Here is a 14335-nt window from a genome sequence, read left to right on the forward strand (position 1 = left end):
AAAAAAAAAAAAAAAAGATGTTCTCTTCTTCCAATTGGTAAAATCTATTTATGAATATATCATATGCTGAATTCTAAAGATATTGCTTATGATAATATTTTTTATCTTCCTTATTCAGTAATAATAAAAGAGATTTAGTAAGAAGAACACCTGGAGCTTCTTGTGATTCAGGGGTTAAAAGGAAAATTAAGTCTGGTTCTTTAATTAGCCCTAATATCTACTAATGGAATGAAGTGTTATAAACAGAACAGCTAGGAAGGGAGCCTACAAGTAATTTACATTAGTGTCAAACACAAATTTTGCCTAAAGGCATTGCATTCTAATGAATAAAACTAAGGTACCAAGAGTTAGTACAATTAAACCTTTGTATAAAACTAGAATCTGGTTAAAAAGACCACCTAACCATCCAAGAATGTTGAAGGTTCACATCTGAGAATGGTTGCTTTAAAAAAAAACATTAACTGAAATATATCTTAATAATCTGAGCACCATATGCATTCTTCTATTAACATATACAACAGAGTAAGCATATTAAAAATAATAGTATATGTATTGAATGATAATGAGCGTCTATCAATTCAACCTGGAAGCACTACTTGATGCACATAAATCCCTCTGTTTATGCCAACTTGAGTAGGAACATCACACAACAAAGTATTGCATTTTATGATTTGGTTTAACTAAGTTGGATAAATATATGTTTAATATATCTTACATTAATAGATACTATGTTTCATATTAAGGATAAAATGTTGTTTGTCATATGATCGGTGAAATTAATAGAGAAGAGAGAAATATAAACAAATAATTATAAGATCAGTGAATATATTAAACTTTCAGGATACTTTATCATCAGTTTATCTTTCCTTACCACTTTCATTCTCCCCCCACCTTGCTCTGGGGACAGTTTTAAGGTCTAAAAGTAAACGTTACCTCCTTTTTATGATTATTGCAGTTATTAGGAATGTGCAAAAGAAAGGGAACGGAATGGGATGGGGGACAGACACAGAGAGCGATTTCTTAACCTGGTTCAGAGGTTGTTCTTTGCTAGGATGAATAAATGTATCCATTACAAGGGGGAAAAGTCTGAAAAATGAATAAAATTTAATTTCTCACTTCTTTAGCAGGATGAGAGCTCAGAGGCAGATTCAATTTGGTTAAAAAAAAATAAAGTAAATGTTACAAATTTTGACCATTGACTTCTTGTTGGTGTAAGATTCATACCCACTACATTTAGACTACCAGTAAAAAAAAAAAAAAAAAAGTTGTCCTTCAGTTGATTGTGGCTCAGGTCGACTCCATGCGTGTCAGAGTAGCACTGTGCTCCACAGGGTTTTCAGTGTCTGAGTCTTCAGAAGTAGACAGCCAGACCTTTCTTCCAAGGTGGTGCTGGGTAAACTGAAACCACCAACCTTTTGGTTAGCAACCGAGTGTGTTGACTGTGTGCACGACCGGGAGCTACCAGTTAGACTACAGTATGTAAATAGTGCTCGATATATATTACAGAATCAATACTAAGGAACAGAATAATTCACTTTCTGGATTTTGATATTAAGAATCTTTTTGTGAAGGGTAAGACAGTACACAGTACAGGGGAAACTAGCACAACTTGTACAAGGAAAGGTCATGGAAGCCCCATAGACACATCCAAACTCCCTGAGGGACTGAATTGCTGGGCGGAGGGCTGTGGGGACCATGGTCTCGGGGAACATCTAGCTCAATTGGCATGACACAGCTTATAAAGACAAAGCTCTACATTGGGGTCTCTGGAGTCTTAAAAGCCTGTGAGCGGCCATCTAAGATACTCCACTGGTCTCATCCCTTCGGGAGCAAGGGAGAATGAAGAGAACAGCATACAAGGAAAAGATTAGTCCAAAGGACTAATGGACCACAACTACCAAGGCTTCCACCGGACTGAGTCCAGTACAGCTAGATGGTGCCCGGCTACCACCACTGACTGCTCTGACCAGGATCACAACAGAGGGTTCTGGACAGAGCTGGAGAAGGATGTAGAACATAATTCTAACTCACAAAAAAGACCAGATTTACTGGCCTAAAGGAGACTGGAGAAACCCTGAGAGTATGGCCGGCCCCCAGACACCCTTTTAGCTCAGTGGTGAAGTTATCTCCGAGGTTCACTGTTCAGCCTGGGAGTGGACAGCCCCGTAAAACCAAATGAGACAAACGTGGTACAGGAGTCCAGTGACAAGGGCCAGAAGGCAGAAGGGGCCAAGGAAGCTGGTGATAGGGAACCCAAGGTTGAGTAAGGATATTGTTGTGTTGTGAGGTTGTTAACCATTGTCATAGGGCAACATCTGTAGTAACTGTTAAATGAGAAACTATTTTGTTCTGTAAGCCTTCATCTTAAGTGAGAATAACAGCACAATTGGAAGAGCATAGTCAATGTAACTGAACAGTGCATGTAGAAATTTTTGAAATGGTGTATCTTTGGCTATGTGTATTTTCACCAACAAAAAAAGGTTGAGAAGTTAGAAGGTTGACATGTTGTGGGGTTGTTAACCAATGTCATAAAACAATATATGTACTACTGTTTCATGAGAAACTATTTGTCCTGTAAGCCTTCGCCTGAAGTACAATAAAAATAAATAAATAATAAAAAAAGAATCCTTTCAAGAATCCTTTAAAGCAAAAATAGCATATGAAAAAATAACATTTCAATAAAGTGATTTAATTCTACCTACTTATATTATTTAAAAAGATACATTTTTGGAATTTTAATGGCAATGAGAAAATACATTTCTTATTTCCTCTTAGTTAGCAATGGTTAGGCTTTTGTTCTTAACATAGCGGTTAAGAGTGACCCATTAAAACATAAGTCAGATCATGTCTCTTCTGCTCAAAATTTTCCAAAGGATTCTTATCCCACCCCAATTAAATCCAAGCTCTACATGACCTTGTTGTTGTTGTTAGGTGCCTTCGAGTGGGAGCCGACTCATAGTGACCCTACGGACAACAAACCGAAACACTGCTTGGTCTTGCGCCATCTTCACTATTGTTGATATGTTTGAGACCATTGTTGCAGCCACTGTGTCAATCCATCTCATCGAGGGTCTTCCTCCTTTTTGCTGACCCTCTGCTTTACCTAGCATTATGTCTTTCTCCAGGGAATGATCCCTCCTGATAACATGTCCAAAGTATGTGAGATGAAGTCTCACCATCTTTGCTTCCAAGGAGCACTCTGGCTGTATTTCTTCCAAGACAGATTTGTTCATTCTTCTGGCAGTCCATGGTATACTCAATATTCTTTGCCAACACTATAATTCAAAGGCATCAATTCTTCTTCGGTCTTCCTTATTCATTGTCCAGCTCTTCAATGCATATGAAGTGATTGAAAATATCATGGCTTACATTGGGCCCATCTTAGTCGTCAAAGTGACACCTTTGCTTTTCAACACATTATAAAGGTCTTTTGCAGCAGATTTGATCAGAGTAATAAGTTGTTTGATTTCTTGACTGCTGCTCCCATGGGCATTGATTGTGGATCCAACTAAAATGAAATCCTTGACAACTTCAATCTTTTCTCCATTTATCATGACCTAGCCTTTAATTAACATATTTGACATTTTCTTCCACTCTACTCTTGCTCACTCTGCCCAGCCCCTCCTCGCTCTTCCATGACCACTGCAGCCACACTCCCTTTTTAGGGACTTTCTCCTTACTGCCCCCTTCTGCCTCAATTGTCTCCTAATTCCCACACAGATATCAAAATGGCCAACTCCTTTACATACCTCAGGTTTACTGAATATCAATTTTTCAACAACGCCTTCTCTGCCCACCTACTAAAATTGCAATATCCCCCTCACTCCTTGTCTCCTTTTCTTCGTTGTTCTCCATAGCGCGTGCACATTTACTTATTTACTGATGTTTTATATCCATCAATAGAATACAAGGTCCTTTGGGATAAGACTCTGTTCTTTCACTGCTATCCCCCCAGTGTCTTGAACAGTACCTGTGTTTGAAAAAGTAAAAATGTTCCCGTACATCCAACCAATACACCTACAGCTACTTTTGCTGTGGAGGTTGTTATTGCTATTCTCATCCCAGGAAGCCCGAACAAAAACTACATTATAAAAAGGGATGGAAAAAAAGAAATAGTTCTTGGCTGCCAAATGCACAAGCCTAAAGCTACAACAAACCAAATTATAGCAAATGTCAAAGTCTTCAAAATAATTATATGCAGTATTAAATTCTCAATCTCTCTCTCCCCTGTTTAGCATCCTTGAAAAGTTTGTCAACTCAATCATAGTCTCCAATTATTTAGAGCAGCGGACCCTTATTTTCAAGTGAAATAATCACCACAGCCACAGCATATCATGAAGAAATGGCTAAGCTGATGAAGTAAGGCTGGACAGGACAGAGGTCTTTACTCATGTATTGTTCTCTAAGGCTTCTCCGTATACTGAGATCACTGGCATTGAATCGATTCTGACTCTTCGCCACCCTACAGGGCTTCCAAGGCTGTAAATCTCTACGGAAGCAGACTGCCACGTGTTTGTGCAGCGGAGACGCTGGTGATTCCGAGCAGCCGAACTTTCAGTTAGCAGTCCACCACTTTCACCACTGTGCCACCAGGGATTCTGCCACCTTCTACCAGGACTCCAAAAATTAGATTGAAAACAACTGATTTATTTTACATGTATTGTTAAACTGATAATATTTACCCAACTTCTGCAGATACTTGGCATTTTATCCGTTTGTATCTGAAGCATTTTCTTCCTTTTCCCCTGGAGGTTTGAAATCAGCCACCTTTTTGCTCAAGTTGATTTTGTCCATTGGTGGTTCGATAATAGAATTCTTGCCATCCGTGCAGAAGACACAGGTTTGATTCCTGGCCAATGCCCCTCATGCACAACCATTACCCATCTGTCCTTGGAGACTTGCATGTTGCTGTGATGCTGGCTAGGTTTCAGTGGGGCTTCCAAACTCAGACAGACTAGGAAAAAAGTACGGATGATCTACTTCTCAAAATCAGCCAATGAAAACTCTATGGAGCACAACAGTTTGTTCAGTCTTGCCTGTGGTCGCTATGAGCCGGGCCACTTAAGGACAGCTAACAACAATAAACGAAAGGGTTCTTTATTTGCTGCTGTCATTTTGCGGCTGTTCTTGTCGTTGTTCGGTTATGGTACCCCCTTTCCTATTTGACAATCTGAATAAACCTATGGAGTGCTTCAGAATAAATTTTTAGACACATATGATCAACTGCACAGGTCAAAATACTGTCATCATCAAAATATATTTTAAAATATGTGTTGTATACTAATACAGGCATGCTTCATTTATAACACATTAAATGACAATCTAGTCACAAGACTTACCCCCACCTTACTTCGAAGTGCTAATGAGATATCTTCAACTATATTGTGACAAAACTCTGTCTTAGGCTGGGTTCTCTAGAGAAGCAAAACCAGTAAAGTGTATAAATATATATATAGAGAGAGATTATATCAGGGAAACAGCTCACGTGATTGTAGCGGCTAGAACGTCCCAAGTCCATGGATCAGGGTAGAGGCCTCTCCCAAGCAACACAGCTGCAGAAGCTGGCAAGCCCAAGATCAGTAGGTCGGAGAGCAGGGCTCCTGCTCACAGGCTGTGCAGATGGACTAATCCCAGTTTCCGCAGATAAGCTGACAGCTGAAGTCCCAAGCCACAGGATCCAGAGAGAGCAAAAAGCCAGAACGTCTGCGTATATACAGATGCGGGCCTCACCCAGGAGACTCCCTTTCATCAGATTGGCTACTTACAGTATATTCAATCATGGGAGTGTTTACATTAAAACACTGAGAATCATGGCCCAGCCAAGTTGACACACAATCTTAACCATCACAGTATCTGTGATTTTTTGTAGTTGGAAGAGTCAGAGCTACTGCCAACACTGCTGTTTTGCTGCTTATGTTCATTGAAGGAGTCATTGGAAATAAAGGTTTGATTTTTCCTCCTCTACGTGTGTGGATCCCCACATTATCTCCTAGATCAATAACCCTTGGCATAGGGGGATTTTTATGATTCAAAGCTGATTTACCTGAGATAAGAAAATATTTTTGCCTTTGAATTTTTCTGGTTGATTGAACTTTTATCATTATATAGTTATTCTTTAAATCAATAATTTTTGTTTTTTAGTTTATACTGGCTGATATTAACATAGCTACCCGAGTTTTAGTTTGGTTACTGTTTGGCTGATCTGTATTTTGCCATCACTTTATTCTGCTCATTTCCATCCTTGTATTTTAGGTATGTTGTCATAGAATTTAGTTACGTTTTGGTTTTTATTTCAACTGGCAATACCTCTTTTAACTGTTACAATTATTATGATTACCTTTATTTTTTCCACTTTGTTCTATTATTTTCTTTGGGTTAATTTCTTTGTCCAATCTTTTCTGTTCTTTTTTTTCCTTTTATCTCTCCCTCCTTCCTCCCCTTCCTCTCTGGTCTTGCTTTTAGCCAAATGAGTTTTTGCCTTTTTTGCTATTCTTTCTTTTTTTAATATAATTTCTATTTTTTCGATAGTTACAAATTAAATCTGAACCTGCAAGTGTCTAAGGCCCAGCAATAACTAATCAGGCCAGAGAATAGCACTTTTTCTCTGTTAATCACCACTTAATTTGCATGCAATTGCTTTCCATCACTTTAATTTGGTGTTTATTTAACCCCATGATTTAAGCAGTGTAATCGCTATTACTAGTACTAGTAATAATACCAGTAATATCAGTTTTTATTTGTTTATATTTACCAACATGTTAACAATTTTCTTAATCACCATTCTTTCTAGTATATTAGACCTCCTTTATGTGATCTTATTACTATAAACAGTTTTCTTTAACATAGATTTGTTAGTGGTACTTGCTTACAGTGTTCTTTTTCTTAATTCAACTATCTTTATTTTTGTCACCTCATTGAAATACAGTTTATTACGTACTAAATTTTAGTTATTTCCATTGCACTGTGAATACACTTTTCTTCTGTCCTCCATTGTGATCTTTCAGGAATCTGCCAGAAGTCTCAGAGTCATTGCATTATAGGTTGTTTTCTTTCTGGGTGCTTTTATAATCTTACCTATTTTTTTTTAATTTTCTGTAGTTTCATTAGATATATATTTCTTTCCATGCATTTGGAAAGTAATGCCTTTTGCATCTGTCATTAATGTCTTTCATTTAGCCAGCAAATCTCTCAGCCCTGATCTCTTCAATTTATCTCCTTTCTGTTTTCTCCTCTGGGAGCTCAGATTAGATAATGTTGGATCTTCTCAGGATTTCTTACCATTTTTCATATTTTCAATTTTCTAGTATTCCGGAAGTGTATTCTGCATTATTTCTTCAACTTTTACCTTACCATTTCCCTAAATACCTCATCGGCTTTGTCTAATCTTCTGTTTAACTCATTTACTGCACTTTCTATTTCAAACTTTACAATAAAATCTGATTCTTTTCCGAATCTTTATACCATTTGGTTTCTCACTTTTTGCTCCTTTTTGTGATTTTTTTCTGTAACTTTTTTTTTTAAAGTAAAAAGAAAGTTTTATTTGGCATATATGCAAAAGGACAGAAGTGGGAAGTGGACAACCATGCTGCTAGAGGCATGTCTGCCCGAGTCCCAGGAATATTACAGAATAGGCAGGAATGGGAAAACCGACAAGCGTGCTGCCACAGCCATGTCTGCCCGAGTCCAAAGAATATTACACATTAGGCAAGAGTGGGAAAACAGACAGGCATGCTGCCACAGCCATGTCTGCCCGAGTCCAAAGAATATTACAGAATAGGTAAGAACGGGAAAACCGACAAGCATGCTGCCACAGCCATGTCTGCCCGAGTACCAATAATATTACAGAATAGGCAGGAATGGGAAAATGGACAAGCATGTTGCCACAGCCATGTCTGCCCGAGTCCCTCTGTAACTTTTTTATATGGTAATTTTAAATTCTCTTTTCTGATCCTTTTGATTTATGAAATCATTGGTGATCTAATTACATTATGCGTTTCCTACAAATTCTCTCTCGTGGTGGTTTATCCTTGACTGTATGATGCTCACCTATCGATAAAGAGACCAACTCTTAATCGGTTAGTCTTGTTTGTGGAAATTTGGGCCCTGATTTTCAGACACGGGTCTCTGATAGAAATTTGCATTTTAATTTCCTAGAAGACAAATATCGTTACTAAACTGGGACCCTGTTATCCCCTTTCCAGTTGCCCTGAAATAATCTGGGGATTTCAGATTCTACTCCGTTGCCGCATCCACTCACCAACGGCTGATTCTCCCTGTTGAAATACTGATACAAGCATTTTTCTTCAGTGCTATCTCGTTTAGTATTTCTTACTCCTCTCTTCTCCGTTATCATACATTGTCTCTTCTCAGATTTAATTTTTCACCTCATATCTGGATCTCTATCTATATATTTATGTATCTATGTATCTATATATATGAATGTATGTATGTATATGTCTGTCTGACTATTTGACTGTTTATCTATCTATCTCCATCTCTTTTCTCCTTAAATGTTTCCTTTATTTTTTGTGAGTTTGGGAATCCAATAAAACATATGTTTCAAGAAGCATCTATTCCTATGCAGAGTTAACAAACATTTAAAGCTTTTAGTTTCCAAAGTTATTTTTAAGAGAAAGTATAATAAACCTCATTTAATGGTTTTTATCTGATGGGGGCAGAAAAATATGTTCACAAATGAACTTGTAATTCTGTATATTTTCTCAGTGTAAAGCTCAGGAGTGATGTTGAATATTATAAAACTGACAACCCTGATATCATGGCTTCCTTGCTTATTAACTCCTTATAGTTAACAGTTAATCATTTGATGGTTCCTTGGTTTCAGCTCTCTGAAATGGGCAAGATAATAATATACAGTTAAGATTATATATCTATATGACAGATTATCCAACAGGCAAGGTAAACACAGTGCTTGCCTTGCTTAGCAGATCATCTGTAGTGAACAGTTTCACAGTTTTTCAAAGATTCTGCTTCTAGGTCTGGCTGGCATCTGTCTCTCTCCCAACTCCACAACACCTTCCTGCAGAATCAAAGCCTCTTGTCAAATTTACAATCCCTGACAGGGAAAGACTACCCAGTGATCAAGGTAAACATGGGCTTCCTTGAGCTTACTTCCTACTCTGTAGTGAACAATTTCACATGGGTTTAACAGTGAAATATATATCCTCCAGCAGTTTGTCGTACTGTGGTGGCTTGTGTGTTGCTGTGATGCTGGACGCTTTGCCACCAGGATTGCAAATACCAGCAAGGTCACCCATGGTGGACAGGTTTGAGTGGAGCTTCCAGACTAAGAAAGATGAGGAAGAAAGGCCTGACAATCTGCCTCCAAAAACTATCCAATGAAAACTTTAGGGATGACAATAGAATATTGACTGATACAGTGCTGGAGGTGGCACAGGACCACATAACGTTAATTTAGTTATACACAAGGTCACCATGAGTCAGAGCCAACTCAACAGCAACTGACAACTGTGTGTCTATATATGCGTATGCATGTATATATATAAATATATGTGTATTTTTCTTAGTTGTGGTGCACTCAGTAAATTCTCGATGCGTGTCTGTTATTATGAATCACTATTATCAATACTTGTTAGATAAAGCAGAGACGGGGAAATGGACAGGACAGGAAAAATAAAAAAAATAAATAAGAGAGAGATAATCTGAGACAAGATCAGCTGTGTATTGAATATGATACAAAAAGAAAAGGAAACTGGGAGAAATAAATAAAAAGAAAGGCAAGCTGGCATAGAAACTGGTGGAATATGATACCGAGATAAAAAGGAATTTAAACTCGGATAAAAACAAGAGGAATAGAGTAATGGAGAAATAGGTTCAGAGAAAAATAAGAAAGAATCAGTGAGGAACAGTAGATGTTGAGTTAAATTACGTTTTTAAAGACTTGTGCTTAGTCTTTAAGTTAAAATAATCAAGTATCTCTAATTATCACATTTCTTTGATGGCAGATTATTTCTAAAGTATTTCCATTTCTTTGTTATGTTGTTATTTTAGCTTATCTCCATCATTTTTATACATCTAAGATCCACAATTATGTAAAACAATATTTTATATTTTCAATATGTAAATTGACAAAGGAAATACTAAAACTTATATTCTTAATATGGTCAAATGCATCTAACTGCTTAATTCTTGTTCAGTTTATTCATTTATGTATGACCTGTTCTACAATTGTTTCCCGTTATAGCAAAGGCTGAAATATAGTGTAGTCTATTATCACCAATGGATAGAAAAGAAAACCCAGAGAGTTTTTGTGTGGTTTGAGTCATCATAGACAACATGTAATAGCTATCAAAACAAGAAATATAGTTGCCAGGAAGACAGAAACTGCATCTTATTTGTGCTTGTTACCGTAGAATTCATTGAAATGCCTGGCTCATATGAAAAAACAAACGTATGAATGAATCACTGAATATGTAGCAAGATAAGGGAAGTGGGAAGGAAACTGGCATTTATGGAATGCCTGCCAGGATATATTAAGCATTCTACCTGTGGCACATCTTTTAATACCCACAGCTATCCTGCGTGACAGGAATTACCACGCTCACTTTCAAATTAAACTAAAATTCAGATACTGCCCAAATGTACAATGATATTCAATTGTATACCATAATTTTTCGCAAATTACATGAGCCTTCTAAGTTTATTTGCCAACCGTTCCCTCCTCCTGTGAGGTATTTTCGTAAGAGCCACTATGCCAATTTTTTTTTTAAGTGTTGTGAAAAAAAAAAATTAGAATAACACACAAAACAACCTTGTCGGAGGCTGGAAAGGATGGCAAGCAAACATAGAAGGGGGGCATTATTTGGATAAAAATAAGGTAATCAGGCTTCTTATTACAGTTTGTCAGATTTCAAACCCATTACAGTTCCACTACATATGCTATGTCACCATTACAAACAAATTTCCGAATTAAACGATGAGACGCGTTATTTGGCTTCAGAGAATCTACGCTGATTAATATAGCTTCAGCAAATCACTGACAGGAAGGAAATGTTAATGTCACTAAAACCAAAAATTATATTTTCATCTGAAAGGACTATATAGAATCCTCCATGAAACAAATTATTTAATGTTTTTACCTAGAGAATTTTTGTTCTTTTCTCTCTCAAAATCAATACACTACTTTCAAGTATATAGGGAGTATAATGAAGAAAGTATAGAAACAGAAGAAAAAATAATTTTAAAATTAATTGACTTTATTGTTTTCATATACTTACAGCAAGACCATTTAAATATTAAATTATGTATTATTATATAATTTATTTATATTTATATATAAATTTTATAATAAAATTTATATTTTATTATAAAAGCAAAATTATATTTCTACCTCATGGTAGAAAATGAGTAAACTTACATAAAGAAAAATTAAAAGTAATTTTAGAGTCAAGATCATATAATACATTTTATTTTGCATATTAATATTTTATATAATATTAAAATTACATGTGTTAGAAATAAGTTAATATTATTAGTCATGATAATAATGAATGTGATTTCACCTTGTGGTTGTAACATAATATTATCAGGCATTCCAAGAAAGAAAAATACTTAAATGTTTCCAATTTAATATATATGTCAAGGATATTTTTAATATAAAGGACTGGGTAAGGTAAAAACTTATGGTGCAGTGGTTATGAGTTTGGCTACTAACCAAAAGCTTGGCAGTTCAAATCCACCAGCTGTTCCTTGGAAACCCTGTGGGGCAGTTCTACGCTGTCCTATAGGGTCGCTATGAGTCAGAATCAACTTGACGGCAAGAGGTTTCATTTTTTTTTGTAAAAACAGAGATGCTCAATACCATGCCAATATTTTACACACACAACTGTCCCCTGAGAACTGTGATTCTTTCTTTAATTCCAAAGAAGAAAATATAGTTCAATGTGATTGTGCAAATTAGACATAATTTTTCGTCTAGAGAGAGAAAAATTGTATCTATATTTTTTAAACTAACTATAAATGGAAACAAAATGCTTTGAAAATTCAAGAGATCACAAATTTTATATCTGATGGGTTGGTAAGAGATAAATGTATTGACAAAGTGATAATGGAAGAGGCGCACTGAGGTGACTTGTAGAAGTCTCATCACGCTTGTTTTGTGGTGTTGTCGTTGTTGTTACCGTGGTAGATAATCAGGGAAGTGTCCTTAGACAAAATTACAATATATATGTTTTAAGGTAAAATGTAATTTAGCAATATTTTTAATTTAAAGGGTACCTTTTTCTTTTAAACCTTATTTTTGTTCAGTTAGCTAATTCAAAGATAGTTTGGAATCTTTCAATAATTAACAAGTGTTTGTATATTTGGATGAATGTGATGCAGAACGGGACACCTTTTCATTCTGTTATATGTGAGGTTGCCATGAGTCAGTGCCAACATCACAGCAACTACCAATACCAATTATTTTCATTTCTAAAGTTTACGTATCTTTGCCATTACACGTTAAACCACTTCGGTTTTTAGTATCTAACTAGGATAATTCTGATCTCCCTCCAAAGATATCTCAAAGCTTATGAAGAAAACATAGCTTCCCTAACCATTCACCAGCACGCATCTATGATCAATCTTTTCCTTCCTTATTACAGAAGGAAATGCATACACTCCCGGTGACCTCACAGGGAGATGAGCACAACTGTAGTTCATGCACCTGACTCTTCTTCATGCGTTTAGACAAATAACTGCCAAGGTGAAGCAGGAAAGAAATAGGTAAAGAGAAAAAGGTCAATACAGGTCCATTTTTCTTATAAATTCCGTTAACGAATTACAAAGATTCAGAACGTGAAGTTAATGTATGGTAAATCACTTCCTAGCTAACTTTATCCTCACAGAAGCCCTATCAAAGATTAACAAACTGTTGAAGTGGAAATATCTACTCAGTTCTTCAAATAAGGTTAAGAGTTTTTATTCAGTAAAATAAAAAATATGTATACATTTGAATGCAGAGAGGCACCAACTCACATAAACGTAAACGGTTGAATCCAGTCAGAGAGCTTCTAACAGGAATAGATACAGTCCAAGGAACAAAGGAATTATAATACAATCATTTGATCAGTTAGACTTTTGTTGAGCTCACAAGAAGGGTGGGTTAGTAAGTGGGGAATGGTCTTCTATTGGATAATTATGTACAGGGAGAAGGCTAAGGTTGTTGGGTTTCAGGAAAGAATTACAGAGGACTTCTTCAATCATAGTAACAAATGCTTACATTGCATATCCTTCAGGACGAGTCACAAAAACATCGCGATTTGAAATAAAATAGTCCCTTCCTGACCAGATGTCTCAGAAATTAATGACAACTACTTGGTACCAAGGTCTCATTTCAGAAACAACTTGTTAATACAAAATCCTTTTAAATTGCCAGAGAAATTTTTAGATAAGACTAACTCCATGGCCCTTTCAAAACAACTTTTATTACATCCCTGCCATAAAGGAATATCTCTTGTCCCATTTTAATCAAAAGACACCTGTGTAAAGATTCCTTTCTTTAAAGTATATTCCCTTTACATTCTGACTTTACAGCGGAGATAGAAAGATTCCTCAGTTAGTAACAATTAAGAAGAGATGTGGAAGACATTTGTCAAGAAGTCTGAGCTGTTTCTACTGAAAAACAGCTATGCAATTACAGTGTTCCAGGCAAGGGTGTAGAGGACCACCTTAATTTAGCAAAAACTAAATTTCAAAACTTCATGAGCTTCTCTTTTGAGTGTATTATCTTCTTTTTCCCTACTTGATCACAGAGAAAGTAAACTATATTTTTCTCTGATTCCCATGGTAACTAACTCAGGGAGCTCAATGATACATAGTTGTGAAAATTCTGAGCTAACCCGTTAATACAGCTGAGTAAATAATGAGGCCAAAGACAGGTCTCTGCAAAGAAAAACTTTAAACGGATTCTTCTGTTAAAAGCAATAGAGACAAAGGATTTTAGCTTTTAGACATTTTACTCTGATCAAAAGATTTTCTGGAAATTTCTCTGCTATAATACGTTCATTTTATTGCACAAACACAAATTAGATATAAGGACGATTTCCTCTAACTCCTTGCTGAAAACTTAATGACCGTTCAGATAATAAGCCCACTTTTCCCAAGCCAAATCAGTAAGTTATTTTCTTTCATAGCAGGCATGGAAGAAAATCAACCTGGAACAAATATTTGAACTCTATCTGTAAGTGTAAATATGATGGTTGTTTCAGGATGAGCAGTATTTTGTATATTGATGTTTTATATAATATCAAAAAATATTGGAGAGTTGACAGGCCTCCATTTCTTCAGGAAGTTAAATAAAATAAACATGATCAAG

Source organism: Trichechus manatus, unplaced genomic scaffold (assembly GCF_000243295.1).
Source record: "Trichechus manatus latirostris isolate Lorelei unplaced genomic scaffold, TriManLat1.0 scaffold00089, whole genome shotgun sequence".
Taxonomy (NCBI): Eukaryota; Metazoa; Chordata; class Mammalia; order Sirenia; family Trichechidae; genus Trichechus; species Trichechus manatus.